This window comes from Protopterus annectens, chromosome 16.part0 (genome assembly GCF_019279795.1).
Source record: "Protopterus annectens isolate FY-2018-M chromosome 16.part0, PAN1.0, whole genome shotgun sequence".
In the NCBI taxonomy this organism is placed as follows: Eukaryota; Metazoa; Chordata; order Ceratodontiformes; family Protopteridae; genus Protopterus; species Protopterus annectens.
The window spans coordinates 685,062,438-685,071,443 of NC_056750.1; positions in this window are offsets into that span (position 1 = coordinate 685,062,438).

Below are 9,006 nucleotides of genomic sequence, written 5' to 3' on the forward strand. Positions count from 1 at the left end.
TTCATGTTTACTGTTTTGGAAATTTGTAGACATGACAGGAGAGCTGGTGACTTTAGGAATTATGTTGAGCAACGAGAAACCTTATGGCAGGTTAGATTGTTTTCTGACCACCCTCCAGGTTTAAACGAAACAGTTAATGTGAAATGTTTTTTGAAGCACCGTAAATTAACTATTTCTAAGCACAGTGATACAAGAAGTCTATTAGATTTATTATTATAAGTGTATTTTTTAATGGTTTAGTATAACATTTATATACTGGTTATTTGTTTTTAAACTTCAACGTTTTATTTAATTAATTATGTGACGTACTAATTGATTGACTTATTTAAATCTTATTGTGCTCATGCTCATTGTTTTCTGATGAAGTTTTAGTGACGAAAGCGGAGATTAAATTCATTATACGCTATTGCTGTGATTCTTCCCAGTTTTTCTTCAGTTGATGCTTTTTCTGCCATTTTGACTGTTTTTCTAGTTTTGTTTGGCTATTTCTTTCAACTTGGTATGTATATTTTATAACTTAGCAGCCCTTAGTTTCAAAACGGGCTTTACAGATACCATGTCATTAAGGCCTGGGGGATGACTGGATAAACTATTACTTTGCATCTATATTATTTATTGTTTTTAAAAAATATTTTAACATTACATTTTTTCATAATATGTTTCAATGACTTAGTACTGAACAGTTATGGCTTTCACTCTTGTTATCCATATCACAACTTAGGGAAACATTGGAAAAGTATATTCATGTTTTAAGAATGCTTTTTACTTTCACCAACAGATGGAGCTGTTTTATTGCATATACTTGACACACTTTCATTTACATATAATTCAATTCTTTATTATTTTATTATTTTATTGATTTTATTGATTCATAAAATCAGGTCCTGACAGTGAATATTTAGTTTTTAGAACAATATTCTTAGTTTTTTAAATATGTACATATATGGTATATTTTTAGCATTCAACAAAATATTTCAAACACGTCACAATTTAAACAAGGTTTTAATTGTTTTTGTATTTTCATTGGATGTCAACATTTTAAACTTCTATTTAAACAGTCAATTTTGATTGTGGTATTCATCTGATGAAGTGATACGATGAAAACGTTAGGATATTTTATACTACGTTAATGTTCTTTGGTTTGCAGTAAGATTTATCAGTGTTGGTTCGTGGATTTGCAGAATAAACAATCATCTGGGACTGGCTATCTGGCTTGTACCTTTTTTAGATTAAATATAATATCAAGTCAATAAACATTCAGAGACTTATTAGAAAAGAAAAGAAAAGAAAAGAAAAATTCCTTTTAGAAAAAAAAGAGAAATATATAAAATGAACCAAATTAAAATTAACTTGTTATATAAACAAAACTACTGTTTACAAGGAAAGAAAGAAAATGTAGCATCATATTTGAGTAAAATAATAAAAGAAGGAAAAATAAGAGAGTTATAAAATAAGGAAGGTAAGCAAATAAAACAGCAAGAAGGAATGTTTGAAATAATTAAATAATATGTATTGAAATTATTTGTGAAAAGAGAAGAAAACATAGAACAAATTTATAAAGGTGAATTCTGCAACAGGACTGGATGGAATTGAATATGGTATGTATAAAGAAATGAAGGAGTGGCAAAAAATAATTGTTATAGAAGTTATGAATGAATTGTTAGAAACTGGAATAAAAGAGAGAGAGAGATATGTACAGGAGTTATAAAATTTATATTTAAAAAAAGAAATAAATTGGACACCTAGAAGATTGAAAAATATGGTGGATTATAACATTTTTATGAGAATAAAAACAAAAAAAGTTACAAAAAATGGATAGGATATATGACCAAAATGTACTCGGAAGAAAAGGAAAAGGAAGTCATGAGTTATTATAGATAATTAGAGAAATAATTGATATCATAAATAAAAATGTAGAAGTGAAGGTTATGATAGGGAATATAAGTAAAACCTATGATAATATTCAACATAAATTATTATGGGGAATTTTGCAGGCATATACTGTGAGTAAAATGATTTTACAAGTAATAAAATCTATTTATATTTAAAAAAGGAAATAAATTAGACACCTAGAAGATTGAAAACTATGGATTATAACATTTTCATGAGAATAACAACAAAAAAGTTACAAAAAATGGATAGGATATATGTCCAAAATGTACTCAGAAGAAAAAGAAAAGGAAGTAAAGAGTTATTATAGATAATAAGAAAAATAATTGATATAAATAAAAATGTAGAGGTAAAGGTTATGATAGGGAATATAAGTAATGCCTATGATAATATTCAACATAAATCATTATGGGGAAATTTGCAGGCATATACTGTGAGCAAAATGATTTTACAAGTAATAAAATCTGTTTATGAAAGGAATTATGTGAAACTAAGTGTAAATGGCTGGATTGGGGAAAAATAAAAATAGAATGTGGAATAAAGCAGGGCTGTCCAGCTAGTAGTGTAATCTTCTCATTAGTTATGAATGTAATAGTGAAGGAAATTAATAAAATGTCAAGTAGCAGTGGATACAAAATGATGAAAGAAGTACAACTGCCAATAATGTATAATTATGCAGATGATATTGTATTAACTGTTAAAAATAAAGTATGGATGAAAGAAGTAAATGAAAAATTAAGTATAAATTTAAAACAAACTGGTTTAACTATAAATAGAGAGAAAAGTAAAGAATGTGGGTTTGAAGGTATGATGGGAAGTATTGAGTTCACTGAAAAATATGTAGATATATCAAAAATAATATTAGGAAGGAATGAATACAGACAGCAAAAATTAGATAATGTACTCAAAGAAGTAAAATATATGACTTTTTTTTGGAAATCATATAGATTTTCATATAGAAAAAAGCAAATTTGCTGATCATCATGGTAACAGGAAAAACTCCTTATGTTGCTAACATCTATATAATTCCTAGTAAGTATGAAAAGGAAGTACTAATAATTATATTTTCTTTTACATGGGGCTCTAGACTGAATCCAGTCAAGAGACGAATTGTATATATGAAAGAGCAGCAAGAAGGTTTAGGTTTAATACACCCAATAATACAGGTAGCGTCTTTAATTTTATACAAGGTATTAAAAGGAATTATGAAGGAAAATAAAAGCTTGATAAAAATGATAGTATATAATAAATACAAATAATTGTGGGAAGGAATGGAAATTAAAAAAAGAAGTAAAAGCATTATGAGAGAAGAAAGTTGTGTTATGGAAAATAAAAAATAATATATGAGAAAAATAGAAAGGAATGTTACTTAACTATTATGAAAACATTTTATTGCATCGATCATGGAAAGATTTTGAAAGAGGTAAGAAAAAAGCCATAATGTTTGACATAATAACTAGAAAAAGATTAAAGAACATAATTATTTTGATGGTGATTGTCTATTAGAAAACTGCTGGTTAAGACAAATATGCCATATGAGAAAGAAGCAAGATAAAATATGTAACAAATGCAGAGAGTATGAGACTACTGAGCATGTGTTTTTGAAATGTGAAAAAGCTAATAATTTGTGGAAAGAAATATGTAAACATAATAGGGTGAAAAGTTTGTTAAAATTTGACCAAATAAATATGGACATAATAGAATTTAGTTATTATGGTGTAGAAAAACAGGAAGAAGTGAAAAAAATGGACATAGTAATATTTTATGTTTCATGGACTATATGGAACGAGAGACTAAATGAAATTAAATACAATGGAAAATGGACTTTGACAAAGATTCTGGAGAAAATAATGTTTGGCTGTGGATAAAATAGTGGGGGCAATGCATAAACTGACGTTTATAATGTATGGACATTTGCAAATAGATTTAAATAATGTAAATAATGTAAATATGTAAATAACAAGTAATGTATATATCAATAAAAAAACCCTACTCTTTATTGTTGTGAGTGGGATCCATTTTGGAGGAGCACTTCCTGTTTCTGTTCCAGGAAGATGGAGCGATGAGTGAAATGGAGAAAGCAAATATTGAAAATGGAGAATGTATTCAGGATTCTGAGGGAATGTTTAAAAGAAACCATTTGATGGAGATGAGTCAGCAAATGATGGCTGTATAATTACAACCTTCCTGATGCAGAGACAATCCTGAAGAATAGTGGTGAGACAGGAAAGAAACCCATTCAGGGAAAGAAAAAGAAGGCAAAAGTAGAGAAGCAGAAAAGAAGGCAGAAGAAAATGAAAAACAGAAGTGAACAGCTATGAAGTGTGAGACAATTTAATAGCTCCTTTGGGTGTAAAAGCATATGATGTAAAAGCATTTATTCTTATTAAAGAGACATTGTATGACATTATTATTTGAGACAGTTTTTTCAATGGAAAATTTTCTTGGAGAATATGAAAAAAGGAAGACTGTAACCAATGGAATCTTTAAGTGATAAAAGTATTTAACAGGGAAGCAAAAAAGAAGATTAATGTACAATTCTGAAAAGAGGTAGAAACAGACTTTGAAAGTACATTTGAAAGCTTTATGCAAAGAAGTACTGGACATTGCAAAATTTTATGATAAATGAGGTTTATGGACTGGTGGTGGGGGACTGTAATATTGCATTAAAAACAGAACAAGAAAAAAATTGCACATAAACCAAGCATGATAAATGTAGATGGCAATAGGGGTATTGTAAAATACTGGGGACAACTCAAAACATTTTTTTTGTGGAAAAAAGGACATTTTATAAGAAATTGTTACAAAAAATATTACATTTGTGGGTAAATGGATATGATGCAAAAATAATAAATTAAAATGTTATAAATGTAGTAAAATTGGACATTTATGAATGGATTGTAAAATGAAAATATGAATAAGGAAAAAGAAACAAAAAAATTAACAAAGGAAATACATTTTAGAAGCAGTATAAACTGAAGAGAAAGTAGATGAGCAAAAAATAAAGAGTACATAGAAGAAGGTTCTGAAATAAGTGAAGACAAATTGGGAGGTATCAAAATGGAAAAAGAGAATTCTATTGGTAAAAGTGTAAAAAAAGAAAATTTAAACAGTAAGTACAAAAGAAAAAAAAGGAAAGGAAATTAATGAAAAATAACACATACAGCTAAAGACTGGGGCTTTGTACAATGACTAAGGTGTTTGACTTTCAGACAGAAGGCACAGTGTTTTATTCTCACCTTTGAAAAGGAAATAAATTAGGTTTAGAACAGCCCATCAATAAAGCTAGCCAAGTAATTAGCTATGAACTTAAAAAAAATTAATCTAATGGAAAATGAAAATGTGTAATATTTTCAAAAATGTGAATAGTATTAATTAATTAATTTATTTATTTCCAGTTTGATAACCGGGGAGGTCCACTGGGCCCAGAGGGCCCATTTTCAGTGGAGGCCCGGGGTGAAAAGCTCCGTATTACATACAATTAGAACAAATACAGAGTTTTACATTAAGGTCTGGAGAGAAAAGCTCCTTATTAAATACAGTTAAAACAAACATTTATGTAATTATACATACAATTATAAAATGTTTTAGAAAAGAAAGTATAATTATATATGGTGTTGTACCAATTTGAAGGGGAGCACAAAGAAAGGGAGAAAAAGTAGGGAGGAAAGTAAAAGAGAGAAGGGAGAGAGAGCTATGTACAGTATTTACATCTGGACATTCTTTAGATTTCAGACCGTGGAAGTTGAGGGGAAGAAAAGAAAAGAAAAGAAAAAAATAGCCAGTGCATGAGGGAGTAAATGTATAAGTGATATTAGGAGGGGTTAGGTAGGAAGCAGAAAGTAAGGAAGAAAAAGTAGCGAGAAAAATAACAGAGAGGGGGGAGAGAGAGCTATGTACAATATTTACATTTGGGCATTCTTCAGATTTCTGACCAAGGCAGGTGTAGGGAAAGAAAAGAAAACAGATAGCATGTGCAGAGAGAGGGGAGAGAGAGCTATGTACAATATTTACATTTGGGCATTCTTTAGATTTCTGACCAAGGCAGGTGTAGGGAAAGAAAAGAAAACAGATAGCATGTGCATGAAAGAGTAAATGTATAAGTGATATTAGAAGGAGTTAGGTAGGAAGAGTGCAATTACATTTCCAGTTTTGGGAGAGGTGGGAGTGGAGCAGGGATTTGAAGAGTTCTAAGCTTGAAGTGATTCTTAGCAAGGGAGGGAGGGAGTTCCATTTTTTGGCTAGAGAATAGGAAAGGAGAAAATGGCCAGGGGGACATTTTGGTTTATATACAGAAAGAAGATTTTGTTGGGCAGATCTAAGGGGTCTGTTTGGAGTGTAGAATTGTAAGATATTAGTAAGAGCAGGGCATGCAGTAAGTTTAAAGATTATTTTGTGGGCTGTAGTAAGCTGTAGGTAGACAAGGTGGTTAGGAAGCTCAAGCCACTTTAGCATATTGAGAGGGGTGCAATGATGAGAGGAGTGTTTAGATTTATTTATTTATTTATTTATTTATTTATTTATTTCAGTTTGATTACCGGGGAAGTCCACTGGGCCAGAAAGTGCCCATTTTCAGTGGAGGCCCGGGGAGAAAAGCTCCACAAAAAAAAAAACACACACTACACACAATAAGAGGTTACAAAAAGAAATTTCAAATACAGAGGTAAAAATACAAGTATGAATTCATGCAAAACAGGTATAGTAAAATAATAAATTGTCATTGTACAAGCAATGAGACAAAGTTGCAGGTTTTTACATTCAGAGCAATAGGAATCAATTGTCAAGAAATAAATAAATAAATAAATATTGAGAGGGGTGCAATGATGAGAGGAGTGTTTAGATTTAGTAGCAAATTTAGCAATTTTGTTGTAGCAGCTTTCTAGTTTTGAGGAGATGGTAATAGAAAGATTGGTTAGAAGTGGAGTACCATACAATAGTGAAGGGAGTAAATAAGTAGAAGCTAGAGTTTGCCTTGTAGATGGAGAGAGAAAGTGAGCATTTCTATATAACATACCTAGCTTCTGATGGGTTTTTTTTATGTTAAGTTGGATGTGTGTATCGAATTTCAGGTGTTCATCGATAGTGACCCCAAGAAGTTTAGCAAAGGGGGCAACTTCTATAGAGGAGTTGGCGTGGCTGAAAATATTGAAGGATTGCTTGTCAAGTGTGACAGTTTTTGAGGGAGAGAAGAGAAGGATTTTGGATTTATTGGCATAAAGTGAGAGATGGTTTTGAAGCATCCAGTGCTCGGTAGTTGTAAAGGCCAATTGGGTTTTTATCTGGAGCTGAGTGAGACTAGGAGCAGAGCAGACTAAAGTGGAGTCATCTGCATATTGCACTATTTTAGTGTTAGGAATGGCAGTGTGAAAGTCATTGACAAATATATTAAAGAGCATAGGTCCTAGTATGGACCCCTGGGGAACCCCGGTGGGGGTAGGAAGGAAAGTAGAGATACCGGTTTGCCATTTCATGGCCTGGGATCTGTTAGAAAGATAACTGTGGAACCAGTTAAGGCAATTTTGAGAGAGATTAAGGTTAGAGAGATGATTCAGAAGGTGGGTATGGGAGATGGTATCAAATGCTTTGGATAGATCAAGGGCGATGGGGGAAACAATATCTCCAGAGTTATGTGCAAGGTTTATTATGTCTAAGAAAGAGAGGAGAGCAGTTATAGTACTATGTCCAGGACGGAAGCCATGTTGGATAGGGGTAAGGAGTTGATTATTTATGAGGAAGGGCATGAGTTGGAGATGGATGCATTTTTCAAGGATCTTTGAGATTGGTGAAAGAATGGCTATGGGTCGGAAGTTGGAGATGTTATTATTTTTGCTTCCTTTGTGGGGGGGGCAGGATATAGGCTGCCTGCCACAATTTGGGGACATACGATTCCTATATGGATCTGTTGATGAGAATGCTGATGGGAATGTCAATACCATCTGCGGCAAGCTTTAGAAAGAGTGAGGGAATATTGTCAGGGGCGTTGGAGCATGGCTTAAGTTTAGAGAGTAGCTTTTTGATGTAGGAGGTTGAGATGGGTTTTAGATAAAAAGTTGGGGGAGGATTGGGAGTGGGGGGTTTATGAGAGGAAGGGGCAGTAGAATTGAGAGGAAGGGAGTAGACCTGGTTGGGGAAGGTCTTAGTGAGTTCAGCTATAGAGTTAGTAAAAAAGGAGTTGAAGAGGGTAGCAATTTCTGTATCAGAATATAATATTAAGAATATAATAAGAAGAATAGGAGTTTTGGAGTGGTATAATACATGTGATTTAGATGCAATTATATTAGAAGACACAAGATTTTTAACAAATGAAAGATTGCAAACAAATTATAGGGATGAAAGATAATCTGCAATTTGGGAAATGAGAGATGTTTTTAAATTTTCATATTCTGTAGAAATACAGTAAAGATATGAAATGTAGCTTTTGCAAAAATGATAAGATTAACCACTGTAGATTTAAAATGGAAACAAGTATATAAAATTATAATGCTATATATTAATACTAATTATAAAGAAATGGAAATATTATTTCATCATATTTAGACTATGTAGTGATAAATATGAATATTATAACAGCAGATTTCACTTATGATTTAATTGACAAGCATAAAAATAATGGAAATTATATGAAAATGTTATGTTATAAGATGTGGACTTACAAAAAGGGATGTATGGAACTGAAATAGATAATATCAGAAGGTTTAGTTACAGGAGAAGAGGAGGTAGTTGAAACAGGATTTCCTGATCATCTTGCAATATGGCTAGAGATAAAGGAAAACATATATAAAATAGGCAAATGAATTAAAAGGATAAATAAAAAAGCATGGAAAGAGATTAATAACACAGTTATGGAAAGATCATATTACTATGAGAACATTTTATAAAAATTGGTCTGAATAGTGGATATTTAAGGAGAAATAAAAAAATAAAAATGACAGTGGCACTATGATCTGAGAAAAGTAGAGCATGAAAAAATAAAAAAAGAACACAACAATTGAAAGATCTAGAAGATAATGATAGAAAGTATTTTGACAAAAAAAGAATTGCATGAAAGAAGTCAATAAAAATACAATAATTTTTATATAAGAAAGATATTTTTACAAGGAAGGAGTAGTAGTATCA